Below are 27,922 nucleotides of genomic sequence, written 5' to 3' on the forward strand. Positions count from 1 at the left end.
ATGGCTCCCACCAATGAGAGAGCAAAACCCGGGATGACTCTTTCCCATTGGGTGCCAAAGTTGCGTGCAGAAGACAGAAGTGACATCCATGGTCATCCCTTCACCCGACGTACTAATCTCTTGCCATCACATTGTACCTGACCCACATTCCAGACTCGTCCCTCACATCCTCTTATCTGCCTACAAATATTCATGGCTGCCCCTCCTTCTCTGCAACTGGTTTGAAAAGTTTCGGAGTTATACCATATGTTTTTGTGCATATTCTTTGCTTCTTCTCAACGCATATATTTTCAATGATCATGGCAGCAGCTGTAAATAATAGATCGTTTTATTTGAATTTCTTCTTCTGGTTTGCCATATTGTTTATGGCAGCTCTTGCTACAGGCAGGCCAATCGTTGAGGAACGGCCGTGCGAGGAGATATACATGGTTGGGGAAGGAGAAACTCTGCAGACAATCAGCGAGAAATGTAACGCCCCCTTCATTCTCATCGACAACCCTCACATTCAAGACACTGACGATATTTCTGAAGGCGTGCCTCTCAGAATAACTCACGAGAAAACAGAAGAAGAAATAAGATCCTCAGTTGTAAGAGACAACCGAAGAGTGGGTTGGTTATCGGATGCCCTGGAATTTGACTAGCATGTCCACTCACCTTCAATTTCTGCAATGAACTTTGATATAATAGAGGAATACCCATATTTTTCATATCAAATATATTGACATGTATCTGCGAAAATTAATACACAGACCTGTAAATTTCGTTACAGCCAGACTTGCAACGATCTCTTGAACGAAATAATATATGATCATATTATTGCAGAGCGCAACAAATACTGTAAAGGGCGTTATGTAGATCAATCTGTCTCCTCCCGTAATTTTTTTCATTGTAAATGACAGAATATGCTTCCCCTATTCAGGCATATTGAATCCATATAGAGTTTAGTTTCTCTTCTGCTTCGATTTTCGTAGAAGCGTAACATGTATTTTGGCGTATCTGTTATCAATAATATCATCGAATCTATTTTGATGGAAAACCGAAGCGTAACATGTATTTTGGCGTATCAGCTATCAATAATATCATCGAATCTATTTTGATGGGAAAACCCGCGTTTGTTCATTCTGGTTAAGGCTCATGTTAAGAACTTACCTTTGTCAGTTGTTGTTACAGCGTGTCCCGGAAGTTATTAACTTTTTCAAAAGTATATTCTATGAAGTTCGTTAAATTTGTAGAAATATCATGGTTATAAACTAAGCCGGTTGAAAAACATAGAATTCTTCCCTAAGTGATACTTGGAGTTGATTACGTTGGATTGAGTCATCATCTTCAGTTTTTGGACTTTATGATCATCTAGATAAAGATGGACTCGCAAGAATGTGCGAAAGGAAGGTGTACCATAAGAAAGTGTGCGATAAAAGTTGTGTATTTTAATGATGGTTAAGGTATATATAAGATATTGGGTTTTAAATTTTATGGAAATATTTTTGGCATATTGTGATAAGGCTTAAGGAGTAGGCTTCTCCAGGTTGGTGAAGTCTTGACTCTTGTTAAATCATAAATTTTTGGTATATTTGGCTCGGAGGTTGTTGGATATACTTTTGTATTATAGTCGAAGCAGAGTGAAAAAGAATGTGTGAAAGTATATATGAGATACTAGGTTTCAAATTCGACTCTTGTTAAGTCATAAATTCTTGATGTATTTGGTTCACAGGTTGTTGGATATACTTTTGGTATTATAGTGGAAGCGGAGTGACAAGAATGTGCGAAAATATATATGAGATACTAGGTTTCAAATTCTATGGGAATATTTTTGGCTCGTTGTGATAAGGCCCAAGGAGTAGGTTTCCCCACCTTCATGAAGTCATGACTCTTGCTAAGTAATAAATTCTTGGTATATTTGGCTCACAAGTTGTTGGATATACTTTTGATATTATAGTGGAAGCCACTAGATTTGATCTTGAACACCACCCAAATTACTCTAACGTGTTACCAATTTGCCATGGTATATAAAAAAGAAAAACATAAAGAAATATATAAAACAAGTACATGTGATTTGAAAAAATATACATATAAAAAAAGTAGATATGATAAGCCTGTGATGGAAGTTGTGCATGCCTAGTATGGTTAAGGCATATATGAAACACGTACACATGATAAAAGCTACTATAATGTGTATGTTCGCACATATAAGGAAGTGAGTAAAACAGAGTAAGAGTTTAATAGATGCTAAAAGGTTGCAATGGAAGATGAAGGGACAAAATGGACATGAAGAGATAAGAGGTGAAAGAAGAATTCAGCTAAGCTAAGACAGTGAATTAGTGAGAATAATAATGGAAATGGTTGTTATAAGGACAAGTTAGTAAGAAATCCATAATCAGAAAATTTGTAATTACCAAAAATTAGTAACAACCACATCCACATCCACATCCACATCATCCACACCGATCCACATCCACACCGGTCAACTCTCATTAACTCAACAACCAATTACCAAGTAACACATTGTATGACTTTCAGTGTCACATTATGTCTTTACATTATACCTTTATATGTACTCAACATTAAGCTAACTCAATGCAAGGCATCATGTATAGTTCGATGTCCGCTCAATGTCACATTACATCTAGTCAAAACTCATGCAAGGCATATTGTGTAGTTCCTCGGAAAGTACCACATGGCACTTCGAGCCTAAGTTTCCACATTCAATTTTGGAGATGCTTTAAATAATTCCATTACTTTTTATTTTTTAGTTTAATACAGTGAAAATTGTTTTTTTTTTTTTTTTTTTTTTTAAGATAGGTAGGTTTCGTTTTCATTCATATTTTTTAATATCTTTAATTTTATAAAATTGATAAATTTTCAAGATTTATGATGTGGCAATTTAGCTTTTTTTAAAGATTAATATAAAGCTATAAGTTTTACCTTATTTTGTATTTTATTTTTTATTTTGACGAAATTATTTATAAGTTTAATTAACTGACCCAAATTATTATTTTTAGAAATTTTAGTCGAAGAATTTACTTAAGAGTTATAAGGTTATATTGCATGATTATTAGGTTAGATATTAGACCAATTAATGTAAAGAAATATAAAATATGGCTTAATCATAATGATAAAGATAGACTTCTAATTGACATGATTATTTCTAAAGATCTTTGAATTTCACATTCAATTTATTATTACACCTCATATAAAGATTCGTTGAAGTTTGATTAACTCTATATAAAAATCAATTTGATATGAATTCATCAACCTAAAAATCAACTCATCTTTCTTAATTTGACAATTATCATAGAATTTAACATCTTAAGACTCCAACTTGGTGGTTGTGGAATCAATAGTATAAATAATTAAACAATAATTGCAATTCTTTCTAAACTCAAAGCTCCTTTTGATTTTTTTGTCCATAACTTTTTATTCAACTAAAGATGCATTAAAAGCCAATTTTAAAATGTCAACTTTTGAGCCACTTTATTATCAATTAACATGTGTATAACATAAGCTCTTGCATATGAGTGCACTTGACACAAGTACTAAGTAGAAAACATTGTTTTCTCATTATCACAAGGGCTTCAAAGCCTTTAAGAAGCTATTTAGGAAAACCAATTAGAGCATGAAAACCAAGCCACCTATAATGATTCCTCCACATCCAAAGTATCAACAAGTTACTACATTAAAGGAGAAGAAACCTCTTAAGTCTTAATCCTTTTGTACAAAGATGGACATCTCGACACACATTATTGGAACAAGATGAAAGTATTGGAAGCTACAATGAAAAACATAATACTCAATTTGATACTTCCTCCTCTTCTACTTCTTCTAAGCCTCGTGCTATTTTTGTAGTTGCATGTCAGTCCTTTTATGAATGGATTTTAGAATTAGGGGTTTTTTGTTATATGGTCAATCATAGGGATGTTTTCTCTAGTCTTGATGATTGTACAATCCAACGTATTTTTGTCCATGATAGATTTCCTCTAGATGTTGTAGGAGTAGGAATGATAGATCTTCTTGACATGAAATTCAATAATGTACTTTCCTTATATTTTTTGCAAATTTTCTTTCCATTTTTCAAATTACTCACTTTAGTTTTTTTTCCTCATGATATTGTAATTAGAGATCTAAAGGATCCATCTATTATAACAGCTTCAAGACATACTAATGACTCTTCAGGAATATACATATTTGATAGTTTTGAGCCTCATCACATACCAAAATCATTAAGAAAATTTGATTATTTGAACTAATGTTACATGCAAAAATTCGTGAAGCACTAAATTGTGCACAAGTTACACCTTGTTTCATGTAATGATGGTGTTTGTTATGGTTTTTTTTGGGTAAACATTGCAAACATTTTTTTCTTTTTGGCCATTCTTGTTAACCACGAACACCACTTGAATTATATTATGGTGACATCAGTGGGCCATTTCCTACTCCATTATTTTATGGAGCATGATATATTCTTACTTTCATTAATGATCAAATGCAACACTCGTTTATTTTACAAAGCTGAAAAGTAAAATTTTCATTTTCTTTTCATTTTCTTTGTCTCTTTTTCTCTTTTTAAGCAATGGTTGAAAATAAATTGAGTCATCTCATTAAGAGGACCAGAAGAAATCGTCACATTGAAAACCTCTCAATGGCCCACGATAAATGAGGAAGTCAAGAGAATGCAAGACTACATAATCAAAATTCTTACTCCATTTCCATCCCACCCGTCAGAAAATGCATGTAGGTAAGGAAATATACATTCTAGATCTGTTACCTAGTTTAACGACTCCCACAGGTAATAATCGACCGACTCACCTTCCACCTTATCCCCACCGATACGTTTACCGAGTTTCCTCCTGAACAACCAGAGAAAGGAATCGACCAGAGAAAAAGCCGAGATGGCTCCCACCATTGAGAGAGCAAAACCCGTGACGACTCTTTGCAAAAATGTGTTGAGAAGACAGACGTGAGGTCCATCGGCATCCCCTCACCCGACGCACTCATCTCTTGCCATCGCATTGCACATGTAAATGGAATTGAGTTGCAGCCGGAAGAGTGTAAAGGGCGTTATGTAGATCAATCCGTCTCCTTTAATTTTTTTCATTGTAAGTGACAGAATATTCTTCCCCTATTCAGCCATATTGACCATGTTTTGGACCATAATATGTAATCAATGATATCATCGAATCCATTTTGATGGGAAAACTCGCGTTTGTTCCTTCTGGTTAAGACTCATGTTTGGTTTTCTGTGTTCATGTGTAAGAACTTACCTTTGTCAGTGGTTGTCACAGCGTGTCCCGGAAGTTATTAACTTTTTCAAAAGTATATTCTATGAAGTTGGTTAAATTTGTAGAAATATCGGTTGGAAAACATAGAATTCTTCCTAAGTGATGCTTGGAGTTGCCTACGTTGGATTGAGTCATCATCTAGATAAATATGGCTCAACGGGAAGGAATGTGTACTGTGTACCATAAGAAAGTGTGTGATAAAATCTGTGCATTTCAATTATGGTTAAGGTATACAATTATGGTTAAGGTATATATATGAGATACTAGGTTTCAAATTCTAATTAATCTTAATTAGATTTAATTAATTAAAAAATGTGAGAAAAGGTTAAGATTATTTACAGTGAAGTCTTAAAAGTAAACACGTATTAAATGTGTAAGAAATATGGAGGGATACTTTGAATTCGAGATAATGAAATATTTTTAAAGGATTTAATGTATTATGGGAAAACTTGAAATGATAAAGAGAGGCTTTTTTAGGAGATGTTTTTTTATATATTAAAATAAAACAACATTCAAGCAATTTAAAATTTGAGACAAGAGAGCAATGCGTAGAGGAGTACATCAAGGAATTCTACAAAAATTCTATATTAGAGTGTAGAGTCTAAAGAAGATAAAGAAAAATGAGGTTCAACATATGTGAATGGTTAAAATTTGTCATTCAATATGAAAATAGCTTATAGAACATGCATGCAATTGAGAAAGGCTATTAATTAATGTGAAATGTAGAAGAAAATCTTGGATGCAACGAAAAGAAGAGAAACTTTGGTTAAGGAGGTGGTTGTGGTAGAAGTCACAATTACAAACAATAGATGATATATGCATGATTAGAAGAAATGAAAATAAAACTTCAATAGGTTAAACAAAAGATCATATATGTTTCAAAGGATGTGGAATATGATTTATTTTTGACAATGACATCAGGTGGAGATGAAGAGAACGTGAATTTAGAGAAATATGATCGTAGAATGTCTTGCATGTAATTTCAATGTCACAAAGCTCACAAATTTTCATGGGATCGTAATTTTTTATAAGATGTTCATCACAAGATTTAGGAGAATCTATGAATTAATGACTAGACTTTAAGAAGTTACAAGGATTCCAATGGAGTGTGCACACATAGAAAGAAAATATTTGAGCTTTTGAAATAGAGGATTACTAAAGAGCCTATGTTCAAATTGTTTAACCTAAGTGTTATAGGTTGGTTATGATGTGATGTTGGTATTTATTGGCATGATGTTCAACCAGAAATGCCAATAGCTTCTTTTAGTGTGTGTGTGTGTGTGTAAACACACACACTTATATGACATAAGTATTCTACTTATGGTTTTGAGTTTTATGATAATATGCATGTTTTGAACCATTAGAGTAAATACTTGATGGTGTGAAAGTTCATTTTGCATGTAGATCATGGGAATGGGCATTGAGTTCTATCAATAATAAGCAAATATTAACAAAGACATGTAAACTGGGTATATTTTCTACAATTTTATGTTTTTGAACTAAAGTACAAGTTTAGAAAGGAGAAAGTTGATGTGAATTTGCTAAGAAAAACAGGGTTAATATTGGAAAAGATGAAGAATAAGACAACTTGATATTAGAAGTTCAAAGACATATAAAAGCAATTGAGATTTTGGACATGTTGCAGGGACATTTTTGAAGCCAATTATGTAATATATAAGCACAAAGTTGGATTAATTAATCTATGATGGATATTTTTTCAAGGGATAGAAGTTACACATTGTGACAGCCCCAAGCTAATTCCCCTTCATTGTCATTAATTCATATAATTTGATTTATAATTAAAAGGACTGAGAAATTGGGACACAGATTCCAGAGTTTGAGGAAGGAGGTTTCTTGGGATTTAAAAGAAGTTTGACTTGTTGCATGACAACCATTGAAGGCTAGCTAGTGTGACTTAAAGGGCCTTGTTTTCCAAATTAATTGAGTTGGAAAGGACAGTAGAACTATGCCTACCTTGGATAAATCTACAAGGAAGAAAGGACAAAACTTAATAAGGCATGGGTTGCATTGGTAGTTGGTGAACAGATAAGTCGACCAACTAGAAGTGGGGTGGAAGGAAGTGTTGACACACAACATCCCCGCCACCACACGGGATAGAACAACCATGGATGGGAAGGAAAGGGCGACAGTATTGTCTGCCCATGCAACCAACAAATGGTTGCAACAAAGTAATGGAGAGGATCAGAACGATCATACAATGCGCACTATAGAACAAATATTCTTGGTAAGAGAGAACTCGCAGACATTGGGGGGAGCGATTTTTAAGAGGAGAAGAGAAAATAGAGACAAGGCAAGAGAAAGCAGTTGGGCAAGATGAGAAAATGGTAACTCTATGATGTTGCTTGAACATAGGGAGAAGATCCATTCTTCAGTTAAGTATTGGGAGGTGGAAGAATAGCTCTCAGATGAGGACAATAGTCTCTAGATTCCCTATAAGCCTAAAAAGTGGAGATGGTTTTCTCTGAATTCCCTTGATAGATTGGGTGGAGACCCGTTCCTTGGATTTCTGGTAGGAGAAATTCTTTAGCCCCATATGTCTATTTTTCATAGTTACACAATGTGCTTTGGACTCCCTTGTTACTTTGAGGGTGGAGGCATAACCTCTAGACTCCCTTGATGTTTTGAGTGTGGAGGAACAACATCTGGATTCCCTTGTTGTTTTGAGGGTGGAGGCACAACCTCTAGATTCCCTTGTTGCTTTGAGGGTGGAGACAAGCCTCTAGACTCCCTTGTTGTTTTGAGGGTGGAGGCATAGCCTCTGGATTACCTTGTTGTTTCAAGGGTGGAGGCACAACCTCTGAATCCCCTTATTGTTTTGAGGGTGGAGGCACAACCTCTGGACTCCCTTGTTGTTTTGAGGGTGGAGGAACAACCTTAGGACTCCCCTGCTATTTTGAGGGTGGAGTAACAACCTCTGGATTCCCTTTCTGATTGAGGGTGGAGGCATAGCCTTTGGATTCCCTTATTGATTGAGGTTGGAGATATAGCCTATGGATTCCCTTGTTGATCTAAGGGTGGAGGTGGTGGACCTATGGGTTCCCTATGAGATATTGATTGTATGAAGTAGCTAGTGGGTGGAGGTGGGTGGTCCTCTGAAATCCCTGTTTCAGTTGGCATATTTGGTTTAATCCCTTAAGCATTGAACCTAAATCTTTGGAATTTGGCTTGGGGGTGACTAATGCAAGAAATAAGTGGTTGTAGTGTGTCTAAGATTGGGTGGAGAGTTGAAGTCCCAATCTTGGTTGCCTAGCTCAATTTATCAAAGATAAGTGTTTGATCACGACTCTCATATCTGATTTTTTTGTGCTTGTTTAATGCATTGTTTTATCATGGCTTGTAATGCTAAGGAATGAGGTATTCCTGTCTAGATGAACATAGTTGTTTTAAAAGCATGGATTGGGAATGGTTTAGATTCTTATGTTTAGTTTCAGCATAATCCTATATTAGATGGTTGGTCTTCCAAAAATGCTTGAGTCTCATGAGTCCTTGATTTAGAACTATGGTCTGTGTGCCTAAATATCAAAGAGATGGGTGAATCTCTGTATTTTTTTTACTCCATTAAAGGAATGATTAGTAGGTTTTGTTTCTACTCTATAAGCTAGGAAGGTTATTGGTTTTGCAAGGGGTAATTGCTAGTTTAATGCCTATGATAATGTTGAGGAATGTTGATTCCTATGTGGATAAATGATGCTAAATACCATGTTAATGTTGAGGGATGGTTGATCCCCATAAGATGATATATTAGTGCTTGTTCATGCTCTTTATACCATTGTGATTTGCGAGCAACATATTCAATAACTGCTTACATTAATGTTTAGGAGTGGGTTACTCTTGTGTTTGTCATGAGCCCTTAAGTTGGTCTACATGGTTGGGTATAAAAGATATGGTTAGATATCTATTAATTTAATGGATGCTTGCACCAAAACGACATGGCTATCATGCCATAATTTACTCATAAGCTCAGGAAGGATAATGTTTTTTATACATAAGCATAGGTCTAAATATCTATGTATTCACAAGCTGAGTCAATGCCTTGGGAAGCTCATAAGAGATAGTGGGAGGTCATTAAAGGTGGAATAACCACAGGTAGTCCATGTATATGCCACAGGAAAATGGGGTTTGAAAGAGTATCAATCCCAAGAGGGATAGCTCTAAAGAGTTGTGTAAAACTAATTAGGTGTAAGACCATGTATTTGCGTGAAGTGGTAATCCATTAAAATTTTGGAGGAAAGGTGTTAAGCCTTGATACAACCATGCATTTGGGTGCTATAACCAAGAAAAAAGGAAAAAGGTATTTGGATCATCAATCTAAGCAGAGCAATGTATAGTTTTCCACATGCACCAGAGGTTTGATACCCCAGAGAATTCAATGAGAGGTTGGGAAAGTCCCACCGAGGTCAAAATGTCAAGACGACATGGTGGGTGGGGTCGTATGTTAAGCATTGGTGCGATAAGTTGGAAGACCCAAGAATCACATATAATGTGAAAGAAATTAAATTGTAGGGGTTCAAGACTTATGTGGGACTTAAGCCATGTGGAGGGCATGACGGTCGATGGTGTCACCCTAGAACCTTGGACCCTGGAGATTTTGAACAGAGGACATGGTAGAACCTCCACGCTTTAATTCCTGGGGTGACATGGCACACGGGGCCTGCTTAGTGGGGAGAATTTTCATATGTCATGAAAATTTCCGTTCATTATAGGTTAAGGGGGAGTCTAAGCCATTGCTATGTAACCCCAGTACTTTCCAGGAGGCACCCCGTAATTGTAAGATGGAGCCTTGAGAAGAATCTCCTAAGATTAAATCAATGGGGTGAGGCAACAACAGGGTGAGGAAGCAATGGTGGAGCCCTGAGATTACTATGGTAACTAGTGGAAATGGAACATTTGGAGGAGGGACCACCAAGGATCCATGTAGCTTGGAGGGTTGTTCCCTGGTAGTTTCATTAGGGAGTTGTATTGGAACTCGTCAGGATTTTATCCCTGGGGTGACGTGGTCATAAAGGGCCCACACCCACATCCATTTCATCAAATATTATATACATATATTTTTTATGGGTTAGTCCATGTGGAACATAAGAATGGAATTAATTTGTGACCTGGTATGAATGGTTTTGAAACTAGGTTAATGCTGCCATGTGACCGTGAGATGGCTAACTTGGGAATCCATGTGGACGCCACATGGGGACCATGTGGGCACCATGTGGTAGGTAGATGATGTGGCACTATCTTATAGGATAATATTTTAATGGTCGAATCTTTTGATCTGAGAGTCAGGTTTAGGAAAATTCTATATTGTTGGAAAGGTCTCGATGAGACGAATGCAACGAGGTCATATGTTTTAAGTTTTGAGAAGATCAAAAACTTTAGACCACATTTCCATAACTGGACTTTGGAGGTTGGTTTAGCTTAGTAAATGCCTCCTTCTACCCTTACTTGAGGGTTAGGTATAGTAGGGGGTACGTTATACTCATTTCCAAGAGTTGAATATGGGGGAATATAATAAGAGGGTTACACACACCTTGTTTTCCCAAACATATTATTAGAGCCTTAGTAGTTACACTAAAGTTTTAGGCCATGTGAAATATATTGGAAATATTGTTTTCATTGATGTCAAATAAATCACGATACTACATATGTTCAAGATAAATATCGGAAATGAAGATTGTTAGAAATATTGTTTTTGGACTTTTGATGCCCAATTTGGATACCCTATCTTTGAAGGCATTTTTACTCTAATTTCATAGCTCAAAAGAGAGGATAATATATATGGTTGGAAAGACTATTCCGATACCTTCCCAATGGTATATTCCACTCCCTCTAACTCCATAGGAATGAGGACATATAACTATTTCATTAGGATAATGCATCTAAAGTAGGAGCAGACTGACCCAACTAGTTTTACAAGTTAGCCCCATAGGTGAATGTATAAACACTACAAATAAATAGGATATGAGTTAATTTTCATATAATCCAAGCAGGAAGAGATATGATGTCGCAAGAGGAGATGAGGAATAATTTTTGGGGTGATTATTAGATTCTAAAGGTGCAAGCGAAAATGTGATTTATGGGGTGAATCAACCATCTTAGAATTTTCTTTATAACTTTTTATTATCGAAATTTTTGGAACGTGAATCTTGGAAGATATAGATAAAATATATTCATGTACCTATTGTTAAAATTTGATACCTTGGCTTGATATAATTTCATAAATATGCTCTAAATAAGTTAGGCTTCCTGATGCTCCTAAAATCTTCTTCAAACTTAGTTAGCTTGGTATTTTCACTATATTTTTTCTTCTAGGATGTTTATGAATGTGAAAGTTGGAAGATATAGATAGAATCTCTTCATGTACCTCTAGATAAAATTTCATGCCTTTGTTCACAATAATTTCAGAGATATGGTCAGAGGAAGTTATGCTTCTTGAATGCTCTTATTTTCATTATATCTTCCTTTCTATTATGTCTTAGACTTTGAAATATGGCAAAGACAAAGAAGAGATATCAAGGTAATGTTGATAGAAATTTCATAATTTATTTCACTATAATTTTGTAGATATGATATGAGGAGGTTTGTGATCTTGAATGCTCCTGAAACATGCCATCAAACAAGTCATCTTGATTTTTTATATGGTTTTTGTTGTAGCCACTACAACACCACCCAAATTTTTGGGCATATTCAAAATTTTGGGTACCCCACTACTCACCCTGAGCTTCTAGGGTTTATGATAGGGCCCCAACCAGTTTCTCTCCCAATGACCTTGCCTATCCAATGCCTTTGGTGCACCCACTGACGTTTCATGCATCGCATTCACGATCATGTTTTACCTCAAATGCAAACCTCAGAATTGCATTTGGATTTCGAAGGTCACTGGCTTCATTAATGCGTTAAGAGTCTCTCATGTTTTTAAAACTCATCTTCGCATGATTTGCATTGCGATCAGTAGATGTCCTATATTTGAGTAGGTGCACATGCAATTTAGTTTTCCTTACGATTGAAAGTATTGAGTTTTAGGAAAAACCCTAAATAGGAAAAGGTGATCCCTCTCTTGATTTGACCTAACTCGCCTTCCACTAAGAGTGTGTTTCCATCAACATTATGAGGCATCATGGGAGAGATAGTTGCATATTTTATTCCCCCAGGCTCTTGGTTGGCCCTACATCTCCACATGAGCATTAGGGCATGAAAAGATTATATACTACCCTTACATCTCTAGACATTTGTGATCGAAGTACTCATGTCATTTTAAGTTCTTCTTGACTCACCCTGAAGCATGATCACACATATTCATAACGGTTTGTGCTAACACATCATGACAATAACCCTACTTTGTCTTGGTCCTCGCCCCCTCAGGTGCATTACAATTCGTCAAATTTTCATGTTACTCTGTGCCCTTAAATTGTTAATTGGACCATTTCTTTTGGCATCACATAAATTGCTTGCAATTCATAAGTCCATTCAGGGGCCTAAATGTTGTGCTGATTTTCGAATCCAAGCAGCTCTTGTTTTACTTCAGTCACAATTTTACTGTCACCTCCAGATGAAATTATTTTCATGGTCTGAATCATTTATCCCACTTTCCATCTAGGGATTTAAATAGAGCTGCATTGGGCACATATTTAATTAAGAAGGAGTAGTCACAAAGAAATTTATAGGCCTGGAATCGAGGAGCCAGGGATGGAAACTAGTTCAGACATATTCACTACTAATCATCTAGTAGTGAATGTGGATGAATTTGGTGCTATAGGAGGTGGATACACCGATGATACCTAGGATTTCATGACAGCATGAAATGAAGCATGTTTAGTCAGCCCTTCAATCTTGTTAGTTCCAAGGGGAAATGCTTACCTGTTCAAGCCCCTCAACTTCTCTAGTCCCTATTAGTATTCACTCACAGTCAAGATTTCTGGGACAATCATCACCTCCGAGGATCCAAGCGTTTGGGTAGACTTGAAATCTAATCACTGAATACTCTTCCATGGAATAATCAATCTAATAATTGGGGGCATAGGGTCAATTTATGAAAGCATTAAGGGATTGGTGTGACCTCTCATGTCCATAGATGAATAGAAGCATTGGAAAGTATGACCAAAAGGCAAGAAAAGGCAGTAAATAATACTGGAAACTAAACTAGTTGAGCTTCATGTCATTATTCCCAAAGCATCGTATCATTTTATGACTATGAAGGAAAGCTAAAAGCTCAAAGGCCTTTCGACAATTAATATCAACCTTGGATCATTGTAAAATGATTTGGAAATCACAGATCAACATTATATTAAAGTAAAGGTTTTGATATATATGTATATCCAACGAGATGTCAGAGAAAAACTTTATGATGCTCACATTTCAGACCCCGCACACATTAGTGTTGCGCTAGAGTGGCATTTTTTCAAAGAAAATAAATATTATGTGTATACATGAATTGGTAGCCTCAAAGGCACCCACGAAAATCATGAAAAAAGTAATTTTGGATCATCTAAGGCACACCTAGCGATATCGCGTGGAGAATATGCTACACTAGTTTAGTTTTGGGGTCATGTTACAAGGAGACATTTCGCCGAGTACGTTACCCAATATCTTGAAATGACTGAGGACTACACATAAGAAAACCTAATGGGCCACACAGAGGCCTATCCTGTTGAAGTTGTGGCCCAAAGCCTTGAAAAATCTACAAAAGTTATACGCGGTTGTGGGAATCTACTTCCCCCTGCAGAGGAACAGAAAATTGTAAAAGAACGCATTGATGAAATGGCTTCAAAGGCCTGTGGGGAGTAGATGGCATCGAGCCTATCACATCTAGATTCCAGTAGCTCTGGCAGGCTGCATAGCAAGAAGTATCAACAAAACTATTCAAGCGGAGATTGGTGGATTCAAGAGTTGTTAGTTCTTGGTATCGAAATGTATCAGAAAGTAATATTAGCCATAGAATCCATAGGCATAACACATGAGAACATCAGGACATCGCTCATGCATTATGCTGAATAGGCCCTAAAAGATCTTGCCAAGAAACGTGATGCCTTTGCTCGGACAAAGCTGCCCATCCTTGCTGCTGCCTTGGAGCATCACGAGCAGAGAATCATGGTGGAGACTTTGTGAGCCTCTTGCCTACAGAGAAAAACACAATACCCATTGCCTTTCCCCTTAGCTTGCTGCAGATTGATATGATGCTCGATTCCACTATTGCTTACAGGCCGGACCTGGAGAAAAGAACTAGGTGTTAGCTCGAATGTGCCTACCACAAGGGACTACTAATCCCTTCCTTCTTATACAGCGGAGATACTCTATTTGATGTGGATGCAGTGCATATAATATTAGGAGAATTTTTTATAATAGGATGAGAATCAGGATGTAATGTATTTAAACTTGGGTGGATACGAGTTTGGTGGCCTGGCCGATTCTCCTTCTCAGGCTGCCATCATTAGAGTTTCCAAGTGTAGATAACTACATGGAAAAATAACACAAGATGCAAATATCAAGCCTGTGAAATGCATAACTGTTGTTGAATTGATGCAAGAGTGTGCACGCCCAGTAGACGATGGGTTGTATAGAGCCATTGATATCTGCGTGAAGGCCCATTCCAGATTAAAAGATATGGAATGGAAAGGAAATCCCCACAAGGAAAAATTTCGTTGTTACAAGCTCCATGTCATAAAATCCCATCAAGTCACATTTGTCAAAGTTTGAACTCTCCCAAGGTCGCATAATCACACTCTATAGCCTCAAAGAAGCAGCCAGAGTGAGCGACCTATCTGCAACACTACTATGAGACCTCTGGTAAGTCACCCTTCCACCGAAGTCGCAAAATCGCACTCTATAGCCTCAGGGAAGCAGCCAGAGTGAGCAACCTGTCTGCAACGTGACTATGCGACCTCTGGTAAGTTGCCCTTCCACCGAAGTCACATAATCACATTTTTATGCCTCAGGGAAGCATCCAAAAGATGCGACTTCGTTGCAACGTGACTATGCGACCTTCATAATTCGCAAATGACATCACAGATCGAATTTTCTCCCACACGTGACATTTTATTCAATGGATCATGAGGTTGTTGAACTTCTGCAAGTCACATTTCCAAATGTGATTGATTTAACGATTGTGAGGTTGCGGTATCCACGATTAGCTCATGAAGATGACATGATTTGGTTTGAATAGGATCTTCTCAAATCATTCGGATATGTTGCATGCAACAGTGAAAATGAGCATTATACATTTTTTCCCTTAAAATAATAATGAGAATGTGCAGCAACCATGAGATAAAAGAAATCATGAAGTAAATAAATGACAAACAATTTCTGCCCGTTTATATTGGTGCACTGGTTACAAATCATCTCCTGGATAGCTTTATCGATGTAAAAGGGAGATATTATCAATATCCAAATGACAAGGGAGTTATAGAAGGGTCGTGCAACAGTTTTCTTGATGGAGTTTCCTTTTATTCGGAACAGTGGAAGTTACATTACTAGTTTTCTTATGAAATGTCATTCTCTTTGACTACTGTAAAATTTGGATTGTAGATGAACATATATGGTATTGAGAAGAAACCTCCATAGTCATCCAACATCAAATTCAAGAGAGTTGACCACATGCATTAGAGTGTTGGATCTTGAAGCCCGGGAAGCTATATGCCTATTAACATTGCATCTCCCCCATAGAAGATAAGAAATGCCCGGGGTCCTTCACCCTAAATAGTTCTTGATTATTGATTAGAGCAAGAAGAGATATGGATAGTCCTTTCAGGAACTATTGTAAACATTTTGGAGCCCAGAGACACCCCATAAAGATCGCATTAATGGACTGCACTGTAGCATGGGATAGGACTATCCAGGGGTCCAAAGTTGATTTCGGTGTTTTTGTGATTATTGTTATTTATTTATTTATTGTTACATTTATGGTGTTGTTCTTCAATTATCATCATGTATGACTATGGTTACTATCTTACGGGGTACAGGAGGGTGAGGACTTCGACCTATGAGGAGAGATCTAGGGTTACTCATGGGAAGACTTGCAGCTAGGATGTTTGACCAGTAAATAAGTTGGCTCAACATGGTTGATTGAGACATGATGGCAACCGCAATGACATTCCATGCAACCAAGGAACCACACAATTTGGTCTTGTACTCTGGCAACTGCCTTGGTGACAAGCATCATAGGGTCTACAAGAACCCTCTACATCTTCTTCTTCTTTTTACCATAATGTAAATGTTCTCCTATGATGCCAACAGTTAAGATGAGAGAAATTAAGCCTGTACTAAGCAGTAGGCATGAGAGCATAGTGAGGAAGATCAAGAGGCATGAAGGTAGCTGAAAGGGCATGAGGGAAGGCCAAAGGTCATGGTAGGTGAATGGTCACCTGAACTCTATAAATGTGCCCTCATCCCTCACTTTCTAGAGGACTTCAGCACTCGAGCTGAGGCCAATATAGATAGTTTATTGATGCTTGAGAGCTAGGGCCACTCAGCTCTTGGTGGCTAGGAGAGTGCGTTTGCAGTAGGGTAAGGGTTTTGACACTGGGCAACGGTATGAACAATCCATGTTCCACTACTGGGTATTGACCAGTTGCATGATATGTATTTGAAGTTGCAGCAATATTAATAGGATATTTTCTGTTACCTTTTGCACTAATTCCCATGCTTACTCATGGTGGTTGTATTAGCTGTCTGGTACTTCACCATATTTGTACGTGTGTTTTCATATATGTAAGATGTTATGTACTGATACATAGTGGTTGCATGTATGTTTCACTTTAGAATCTCTGTTTAATTGTTCCTTGGCATGTCGGTGACCTATTGTGAAATACTTCACAATTGACCTCTTACATGTTCCTATTTATTATGTCTGATGGGGTTTTAGCTCACTAATCGTCGTCATCGTTTATCTCTTCTTATCATTGTTGTGACTTGTTTAAACCTCATTCTGCAATTTGTCAGTCTTGGTCTGACTTTGTTTCGCTGCCGGAGAACTTCATTCTCGCCCCACTCTGGCACCTTCTCATTTGATAACCAAGAGCAGACAGCAATCATGGTGGAAGTCGGGCCCACATACCAGATGGGGCTCCTATTCCAAACGGTGTGAATTTTGATTGGGACTTTACACTGGGGAGACCCCTTAGACGTTGGCGGTACATTTTGTCTCGTCAAAAAATTGGCGCTAGAAGGAGGGCCATATGACAAGATGAGCCCTTGGAGCCTGCAGTTTAATCTCATATTTGTTAATGGCTCCAACCAGAATCTTGCTCTCGGGGTGTTTATCTCGTTTGTCTATTTTTCTATTTTCCATTCCCTAGGAGCAACCCCATCACTTGTCTCAGTTAAAGTTTGATGGTGAGGATGGAACACCTTTAATTGAGCACATTTCTGATTTCCTCGAGTTTTGTGAATCTTTTGAGATTGGCGATGAAGAGTTTTCTTGTGTGTTTCTCTCCCTCACCCTTGAAGGTCGCATCAAGCAATGGTGCCACATGTTGCCTACGACGTCCATCCATTCGTTCGAGCAACTTGTTGGTAAGCTCCAACAAGCATTTGATAGGTACGCTTTTCAAGATGTGTTAAATAGGATAAATGAGCTTAGGATGAAACTTGAGGAATCTTTAGAGGATTTTTCTTTCAGATATGTGCATATTTGCTTTGAATTTCCCGAAAGTGATGCCGACTGGGCATATTTGAATATAAATTTTCAACGATTGGTTCTCGCTATTTCACATGAGTATCATCATAATATGCAGATTACCAAGTGTCCAGATTCTACTAGTAATTTTGTTTTTCTGATCTCTTTGAATCTGGAATAACCTCAAACCCCCGAGGAAGAGATTACTACTTGTGGGATTTCTAATCCTCCTCTTGACTTGTTACATAATAATATTGTGATCATAAATGGTTCAAACGATGAACAGTGCTTGCTAGGAAACGGATCTGATTGTCTCGCCTCTAAATCCCTCATACATTCTTTTGGTTTTGAATATGAAAATCACATAACATCTCTTTTAATCGAGTCCATTCAACATATGTCGCATTATATCCCGGGATCTCATTCACCTATGCATGATGGCTTTGATCTTGTCCCAAGTAACGTTGATTGTCTTATCAAATCCGCGGAATAGATCATGCTTGTAAATCTGTCTTTCTATTTGGTGAACATAAATGGGCAGGATGTGAGTCTGGGTCCGATCAGTGCTCCTTCATCTGACCCCGTGCATCCATTCTACCCTGATTTACTCCATAGGTCTACTGCAACGGTGGTTCCTTCAGATCATTCACACCTTTATCTTGCTCGCGTTGATGACAATCATGTACATGGGGGTCATGTTTCATGGTCAAGGGATGTGGATGTTGAACCCCTCATGCCTGATCTTTGCCACTCCCAGATTTTAACAGGTGAAGAGGAGGGTCATGCATCTCGTCCAACTCAAGTTGGGTCTCTCATTAATCCATTTTTCAACAATTCTCATTTTTCCAGATAGATATTCACTCACACATCTCGTGATTTTCCTACTTATCCGGCTGTTGATCCTAAGAAGCCCCCAAAATTTCATGACCCACCTTTCGAATGTTTAGGGACTCATCAGGAAGTTGAGGAACTTGAGCTTCCATTGATGGTTATGTCAGGTTCTCACATGCCTGATCAGACTCCTAAACCAAGTCAAATTAGGGATTTTGCACATCACGATCCTCACAACATTTTCTCGCTGGATGCGAGCACACCTTGGAAACCCTCTGATTTGAGCAATTTCTCTCTGAGGAAATATTGCCATTGCCTTTCAACTGATGTGCATCAACCTCTATATACTAATTTGTTTGCTGAAGGGAGTGCTCTGGCCATTGCCTTGAATCTTTTTAATTATCTCCTAGCCAATACATTCCGTCAAAATACACGATCAAATGATACCTTATAATCTCCTATATGGGAGGGTGCCAATCGCCTGATCTCCCCTTTGCCTGAGACTCTTTCAGTTGATTCAATTCATTTTTTGGGAATCTAGAGAATCTGATCTGTCGAGCTGCTGGTTTATCAATATTCAGACGATGAATCCAATCCACAATATTTTCGCTCATAGTTGCCCAGTCACAACCAACAATAACCATATACACCCATCTACAAACCTTACGAAGCTACAAATATTTAATTGTGTGTCATTCGAAGGTTCATAGGTTGACCAAGACGATGAGGCACTTCAGCTTCTACTGATGGTTATGTCAGTTCCTCACATCCTTGACGAAGTCTATCAGCAATTTCAAACTAAGGCTTCTAAAATTAGGATTTCTATGTGTTATAGACATATTTGGGCACTGCAAACCTAATCACATATGTCCATAAACCAAGGGCTTCTAAACCCCTAAAAGTTTTGTTTCATACCCTAAAGGAACAAGGTCAGCTGATTACATCATCTCCCATAAGTTCTCCATGAAAAACTACTCAGAACTGGTCAAAATAGGACCATACAGACTGCTCCATGCATAGGGTTTGATGCATCTCACCTATTACACACGGGGGGTGCGATGCATACTGGAAAGCCCTTCTATAGGGTGCGATGAGCGAGAGCAGACAAATGGCAGAAGCAGTGTGCTAGGTGGAAACCCAGAGAATCTTCTAGAAACTACTCATATAACACTTGCCTCTCTGAATTCGCCGAGGGATGAGTAAGAGATCTGAAATCTCCAAGTGGAACCAAGAACTCTCAGTGAAATGACACTAATCAAAATCCCAGAAGCTGACTCACCCTCCTGAAAACATCTATATATGGATCCCTCATCCAAGAGATCCAGAGGCTGGAATTTTGTAATTTTCAAGGAAGTGTTGTTGGTTTCTCTTTGATGACATTGTTGGGTGATCTTTCTTTGTATGAGGTGAGGAGGGCTTTCATGCTAGGAGGATGATGCTGGATTGGACAGCTTGGTTGTAATCCTCTCTTCTACTACTTCTATCAATAAAGCTATTTGAGTTTTCCTCCATATGCTTGTATATCTTTGAATCTTGTTTATGTATGCATTTATATGGTTAATGTACATATGATCCTACATTATTTATGGTTATAAATCTCTATGCTTTGATGGTATTTTGATTCTTTGACTCTACAGGTGTTCTTTGAAGCGGGACAAGTGAGAAAGGAGTAGCGAAAGCTCTATCAAGGGAGAGAGGAAATGAGCAAGGAGACTAGCAAAACACTGAGGTTGGTACTCTCTACTTCTCTCTCATCTATCTCTCATAAAGGAAAACACAAGTAACTTTAGTTTGTTTGTTTCTAAGATAGCTACTCGTCTTAGTGGGACTAGCAGCTCTGAATGGACACTAGTTTTCCCGATAACACTATGTTTGAATCCTTAGGGATCGCAATTACACCCGGCAGAGGCCCATCTCTTTAGGGTTATCAAGTCGTTCATCCTCTACATCATGATAGGGTTGTTGATTGGATCAATCTAGCAAATTCCTTTACTAGCTGACAACATCTTGCCTTACTTGCATTGGATTTAGGGTTAAGCATAAACATATGTATGTTATGGTTGGATGACTATAAATTTCACACTTGTGGTTCGGTTTACTATGATTGGGTTGTAGTTTGCCTTGAAAGGTCTTCTCTGACACATTTCCTTGTAGATGGATGATATGTTCTTTCTGTTGTGCATGCTTTACAGGTAAGCATGTTATGTTTTGCACAACTCTTTCCACACATTCTAATGGTTGTCATCTTTGCTTTTGCAGGTTGGGAATTGCTGCGGTGGCTGCATTGGAAGTTCAATTTCACATAACCTGACATATGATTTGGTTAAATTAGGATTTATGGTTTTAGATTAGTTAGGTTTTAGTTTTTCTTATTAGTTTGTGGATTAGCATTTTATTTATGAGTTAAATTTGTCATGCTTCATTTCCTTTACTGTTGGTAGTTAGTTCCCTACTTATTATTTTTTCACTCATGTCCTTGCATTTGTTTATTATTGCATGGCGTTCATGAAATCTCTACATATGCATTGCGTTGGTCCTTTACTTCCAATTGGTTGATAACTTCCGCAAATAGCATTACATTGCATCATTAGCCCTGTCTGTTGCATTGCATAATTCATTTTCCTTCTCACTTGGCACACACTCACCTCTGACCTAGCCTAGAATTTTCACCTATGTTGCATGTCACTGCATGAGCCTTCATGAACTTGAAGATTTGAAAACCGTGGTTCCATGAACAAGCTTCTCACACCTTTTACTCTTACTCCAAGTGCATTGCTTCAACCTCTTCACACCAGTTTGTAAACCCTAGGGGAGTTTCTTGGTCACCTAGCCCTAGAACTAAAACCCTAGCCCTGTGATTGTGTGAAGTTGTGATGGTTACACCAATGGGTAGCCTCTCTTAGATCCAGTCATCAAATTTGCATCCTGAATATCTCTCCTATGAGTCTAATTTATTAACAGGGAAAATAAGAACAAATTTCTCATGGGGAACCCTAATCTGTTTGAATGACCTATACCCATAACCTGAACCTAGTGCCCAGTGTGGTCTTGATTGTTTCAATGACTTGTGTTCCTTTTCACTTGCTAACTGGAAATGAGATGTGGAAGCTTGGCATGAGGGCAAACCTAAATCAGGATATCTCTTAGTTTCTGTCAAACAAGAAACAACCTCTCTTTCTCGTAAAATAAGTCAGGATCCCTCATTTTCCTTGGCGTAATGAACGCCCCGAAATAAGTGCAAATGCACACGTAAAAGAAAATGAAACCAAATAAAGGGTAAAGGATCGAGAAAGGCCTCCTACGTAGAGAGGTAATGCGATGACTCCACTGGGGTATTGACCAGGCTCGCTAGCAGTGGAGCAAAGTTTGTGATTTCCTGAAGTGAATCCACCTGGGTACTGTCTAGGCCCACTGGCAGTGGAGCAACACCAGAAACTTAGTTTTTAAATTCTGAATACAATAAGCCCTCTGCCCTGTTCTTCGCATCGTCATCAACTACCGGCATGTGTGAATTGTCAATGGGGTGTTTACTAACTGGAAAGACCTAGCTGAGGCATGAGGGAAGGTATATCTGCAAAGGTTGCGGTAATGTAAGATGTGCCCATAGCATCTATTCAATATTCCCTTGCATCATTATTCGCACTTGAACTACTACAGGGGTGTTGACAGAGATATTGGATTCTACTAGTGGTTCACCAATTGTTGTAGCTGCTACAACACCACCCAAATTTTTGGGCATATTCAAAATTTTGGGTACCCCACTACTCACCCCGAGCCTCTAGGGTTTATGATAGGGCCCCAATCGGTTTCTCTCCCAGTGACATTGCCTATCCAAACCCTTTGGTGTGCCCACTCATGTTTCGTGCATCACATTCACGCATCATGTTTTACCTCAGATACAAACATCAAAATCACATTTGGATTTTGAAGTTCAATGGCTTGATTAATGCGTTAAGAGTCTCTCATGGTTTTAAAACTCATCTTCGCATGATTTTCATCGCGATCAGTAGATGTCCTATATTTGAGTAGGCGTACATGCAATTTGTTTTTCCTTACAGTTGGAAGTATTGAGTTTTAGGAAAAACCCTAAATAGGAAAAGGTGATTCCTCTCTTGATTTGAACTAACTCACCTCCCGCTAAGAGTGCGTTTCCATAAACATTGTGAGGCATCATGGTAGAGATGGTTGCATATCGTATTCCCCCAGGTTCTTCGTTGGCTCTACATCTCCACATGAGCATTAGGGCTTGCAAAGAATATATACTACCTTTGCAGCTCTAGACATTTGTGATCGAAGTACTGATGTCATTTTAAGTTATTCTTGACTCACCCTGAAGCATGATAACACATATGCATAAGGGTTTGTGATAACACATCATGACAGTAACCGTGCTTTGTCTTGGTCCTCTCCCCCTCAGGTGCATTAAGATTCCTCAAATTTCCATGTTACACTGCATCCTTAAATTGTTAACTGCGCCATTTCTTTTGGCATCGCATAAATTGCTTGCAATTCATAAGTCCATTCAGGAGCCTAAATGTTGTGTTGATTTTTGAATACGAGTAGCTCTTGTTTTACTTCGGTCACAATTTTAATATCACCTCCAGATGAAATTATTTTCATGGTCTGGATCATTTATCTCACTTTCTATGCAGGGATTTAAATAGTGTTGCATTGGGCACATATTTAATGAAGAAGGATAAGTCACAATGGAATTTATAGGCCTGGAATTGAGGAGTCAGGGATGGAAACTGGTTCAGACATATTCACTCCTAATCATCTAGTAGTGAATGTGGATGAGTTTGGTGCTATAGGAGGTGGATACACTAATGATAGCTAGGCTTTCATGACAGCATGAAATGAATCATGTTCAGCCTGCCCTTTAATCTTGTTAGTTCCAAGAGGAAATTCTTACCTAGTCAAGCCCCTTATCTTCTCTAGTCCCCGTCAGTATTCACTCACAGTCAAGATTTCTAGGACAATCATCGCCTCTGAGGATCCAAGCATTTGGGCAGACTTGAAATCTAATCACTGAATACTCTTTCATGGAATAAACAATCTAACAATTAGGGGCGGAGGGTCGATTTATGAAAGAAGGCAGGGATTGGTGTGACCTCTCTTATCAATAGATGAATAGAAGAATTGGAAAGTATGACCCAAAGGCAAGGCAAGGCAATAAAGAATACTGGAAACAAAACTAGTTGAGCTTCATGTCATTATTGCCAAAGCATAGTATCATTTTATGACTATGAAGGCAAGCTAAAATCCTGAAGGCCTTTCGAGAATCAATATCAACCTTGGATCATTATAAAATGAGTTGGAAATCACAAATAAACGTTATATTAAAGTAGAGGTTTTGATATATATGTATATCCAATGAGATGTCAGAGCAGAACACTATGATGCTCACGTTTCAGGCCCCGCACACATTAACATTGCGCTGGAGTGGAATTTTTTCAAAAAACATAAATATTATGTGTATACATGAATTGGTAGCCTCAAAGTCACCCACAAAAATCATGAATAATGTTTTTTTGGATCATCGAAGGCACACCTAGCGATATTGCGTGGAGAATATGCTACGCCAGTTTAGTTTTGGGGTCATGTTATAAGGAGACATTTCGCCGAGTGTGTTTCCCAATATCTTGAAATGACTGAGGAATACCCAGAAGAAAACCTAATGGCCCACACGAAGGCCTATCCTAACGAAGTTGTGGCCCAATGCCTTGAAAAATCTACAGAATTTATACACGGTTGCAGGAGTCTGCTTCCCCTTACAGAGGAACTGAAAATTGTAAAACAATGTGTTGAAGCAATTGCTTCAAAGGCCTGTGGGGAGAAGATGGCATCGAGCCTGTCACGTCTAGATTCTAGCAGCTCTGGCAGGCTACACAGCAAGAAGTATCAACAGAACTGTTCAGGAGGAGAATGGTGGATCGAAGAGTTGTAAGTTCTTGGCATTGAAATGTATCAGAAAGTATTATTAGCCACGAAATCCATAGGTGTAATGCATGAGAAAATCAGGGAATCGCTCATGCATTATGTCGAATAGGCCTTGAAAGAGCTTGCCAAGAAACGTGATGCCTCTACTCGGACAAAGTTGCCCAACCTTGCTGCTGCATTGGAGCATCATGAATAGAGAATCACGGTGGAGACTTTTGTGAGCCTCTTGCCTATAGAGAAAAACGCCATACCCATCGCCTTTCCCTTCAGCCTGCTTCGTATTTTTGTGATGCTTGATTCCACCGTTGCTTGTAGGCTGGACCTGGAGAAAAGAACTAGGTGTTAGCTCAAATGTGCCTGCCTCGAGGGTCTTCTAATCCATTCCTTATTACACAATGGAGATACTCTTTTTGATGTGGATGCAGTGCATAGAATATTAGGAAACTTTTTTACAATAGGATGAGAATCAGGATGCAGTGGATTCAAACTTAGGTGGATATGAGTCTAGTGGCCTGGCTGATTCTCCTTCTCAAGCTGCCATCATCAAAGTTTCTAAGTGGTTGGATAACTACCTGGAAAAATAGCACCAAATGCAAATCTCAAGCCTGTGAAATGTATAACCGTTGTTGAATTGATGCAAGAGTGTGCACGCCTGGTGGACAATGGGTTGTATAGAGCCATTGATCTCTACGTGAAGGCCCATTTTAGATTAAAATATATCGAACGAAAAGGAAATACCCACAAGGCGAAATTTCATTGTTCCAAGCGCCAAGTCATAAAATCTCATCAAGTCGCATTTGTCAAACTTCTAACTCTCCCAAGGTCGCATAATCACACTTTATAGCCTCAAAGAAGCAGCTAGAGTGAGCGACCCATCTGCAACGTGACTATGTGACCTCTGGTAAGTCGCCCTTCCACCGAATTCGCATAATCACACTCTATAGCCTCAGGGAAGTAGCCAGAGTGAGCGACCTATCTACAATGTGACTATGCGACCTCTGGTAAGTTGCCCTTCCACCAAAGTCCCATAATCACATTTTTATGCCTCATGGAAGCAGCCAGAAGATGCGACTTTGTTGAAAAGCAATTATGTGACATTCATAAATTGCAAATGACCTCATAAATCGACTTTTCTCCCACAGGTAACATTTAATTCAACGGATCATGAGGTTGTTGAACGTCTGCAAGTCGCATTTCCAAATGTGATTGATTTAACGATTGTGAGGCTGTGGAATCCATGATTAGGTGATGAAGATGACATGATTTGGTTTGAATATGGTCTTCTCAAATCGTTCAGAGATGTTGCATGCAACAGTGAAAACGATAATTATACATTTTTCCCTTAAAATAATAATGAGAATGTGTAGCAACCACGAGACAAAAGAAATCATGAAGTAAATAAATGACAAACAATTTCTGCCTATTTACACGGTGCACTAGTTACAAACCATCTCTTGGATAGCCTTACTGATGGAAAAGGGAGATATTATCAATTCCCAAATGATAAGGGAGTTATAGAAGGTCTGTGCAATAGTTTTCTTGATGGAGTTGCCTTTTATTCAGAACAATGGAAGTTACATTACTAGTTTTATGATGAAATGTCATTCTCTTTTACTACTGTAAAATTTGGATTGTAGATGAACATATATGGTATTGAGAAGAAACCTCCATAGTCATCCAACATCAAATTCAAGAGAGTTGACCACATGCATTAAAGTGTTGGATCTTGAAGCCTGGGAAGCTATATGCCTCTTAGCACTGCATCTCCCCCATAGAAGATAATAAATGCCCAGGGTCCTTCACCCTAAACACTTCTTGATGATTGATTAGAGCAAGGAGAGATATGGATAGTCCTTTCAGGAACTATTGTAAACATGTTGGAGCCTAGAGACACCCCATAAAGATCGCATTAATGGATTGCATTGTAGCACATGATAGGACTATCTAGGGGTCTAAAGTTGATTTTCGTTTTTTTTCATGATTATTGTTATTTATTTATCTATTGCTACATTTATGGTGTGGTTATTCAATTATCATCATGTATGACTATGGTTACTGTCTTACAAGGTACAGGAGTGCGAGGACTCCGACCTATGAGGAGATATCTAGGGTTACTCATGGTAAGACCTGTAGCTAGGATGTCCGACCAGTAAATAAGTCTGCTCAGCATGGTTGATAGAGACACGATGGTAACCACAATGGCATTCCATGCAACCAAGGAACCACACAATTTGGTCTTGTACTCTGGAAACCGCCTTGGTGACAAGCATTCTAGGGTATACAAGAACCCTCTACATCCTCTTCTTCTTCTTACCATAATGTAAATGTTCTCCTCTGATGCCAACAGTTAAGCTAAGAGAAATTAAGCCTGTACTAGGCAGTAGGCATGAGAGAGCAGTGAGGAAGCTCAAGGGGCATGAAGGTAGCTGAAAGGGCACGAGAGAAGGCCAAAGGTCACGGTAGGTGAATGTTCACCTGACCTCTCTAAATGTGCCCTCATCCCTCACTTTCTATAGGACTTTAGCACTCAAATTGAGGCCAATATAGATAGTTGATTGATGTTTGAGAGCTAGGGCCACTCAGCTCTTGGTAGCTAGGAGAATGGGTTTGTAGTAGGGTAAGGGTTTTGACACTGGGCGACGGTATGAGCAATCCATGTTCCACTATTGGGTATTGACAAGTTGCATGATATGTATTTGAAGTTGCATCCATATTAATAATATGTTTTCTTTTACCTTTTGCACTGATTCCCATGCTTACTCATGGTGGTTGTATTAGTTGTCTGGTACTTCACCATATTTGTATGTGTGCTTGCATATATGCGAGATGTTATGTAATGATACATAGTGGTTGCATGTATGTCTCGCTTTAGAATTTGTGTTTAATCGTTCCATTCCATGTTAGTGACCTATTGTGAACTACTTCGCAATTGACCTCCAGCATGTTCCTATTTATTATGTCCAATGAGGTTTTATTTCACTATTTTCCCTCATCATTTATCGCTTCTTATTGTTGCTGTGACTTGTTTAAACCTCTTTCTATAGTTTTTCAGTCTTGGTCTAACTTTGTTTTGCTTCCCGAGCACTTCATTCTCGCCCCACTCTGGCACCTTCTCATTTGATAACCAAGAGCAGACAACAATCATGGTGGCAGTCAGGCCCACATACCAGATGGGGCTCCTATTCCAAACGGTGTGAATTCTAATTGGGACTTTCACCAGGGAGACCTCTTAGACTTTGGCAGTACATTTTGG

The 27,922-nt window shown here is 38.4% G+C and overlaps 1 pseudogene; it reads left to right on the forward strand.

Moving 5' to 3' along the window:
* On the forward strand, positions 1 to 25,513 carry LOC149219851 (BTB/POZ domain-containing protein At5g48800-like; annotated as a pseudogene).
* The last annotated feature ends 2,409 nt before the right edge of the window (positions 25,514 to 27,922 follow it).

This window comes from Pinus tabuliformis, chromosome Q, assembly GCF_031772625.1.
Source record: "Pinus tabuliformis cultivar Carrire ecotype Pingquan chromosome Q, CPIR1, whole genome shotgun sequence".
NCBI lineage: Eukaryota > Viridiplantae > Streptophyta > Pinopsida > Pinales > Pinaceae > Pinus > Pinus tabuliformis.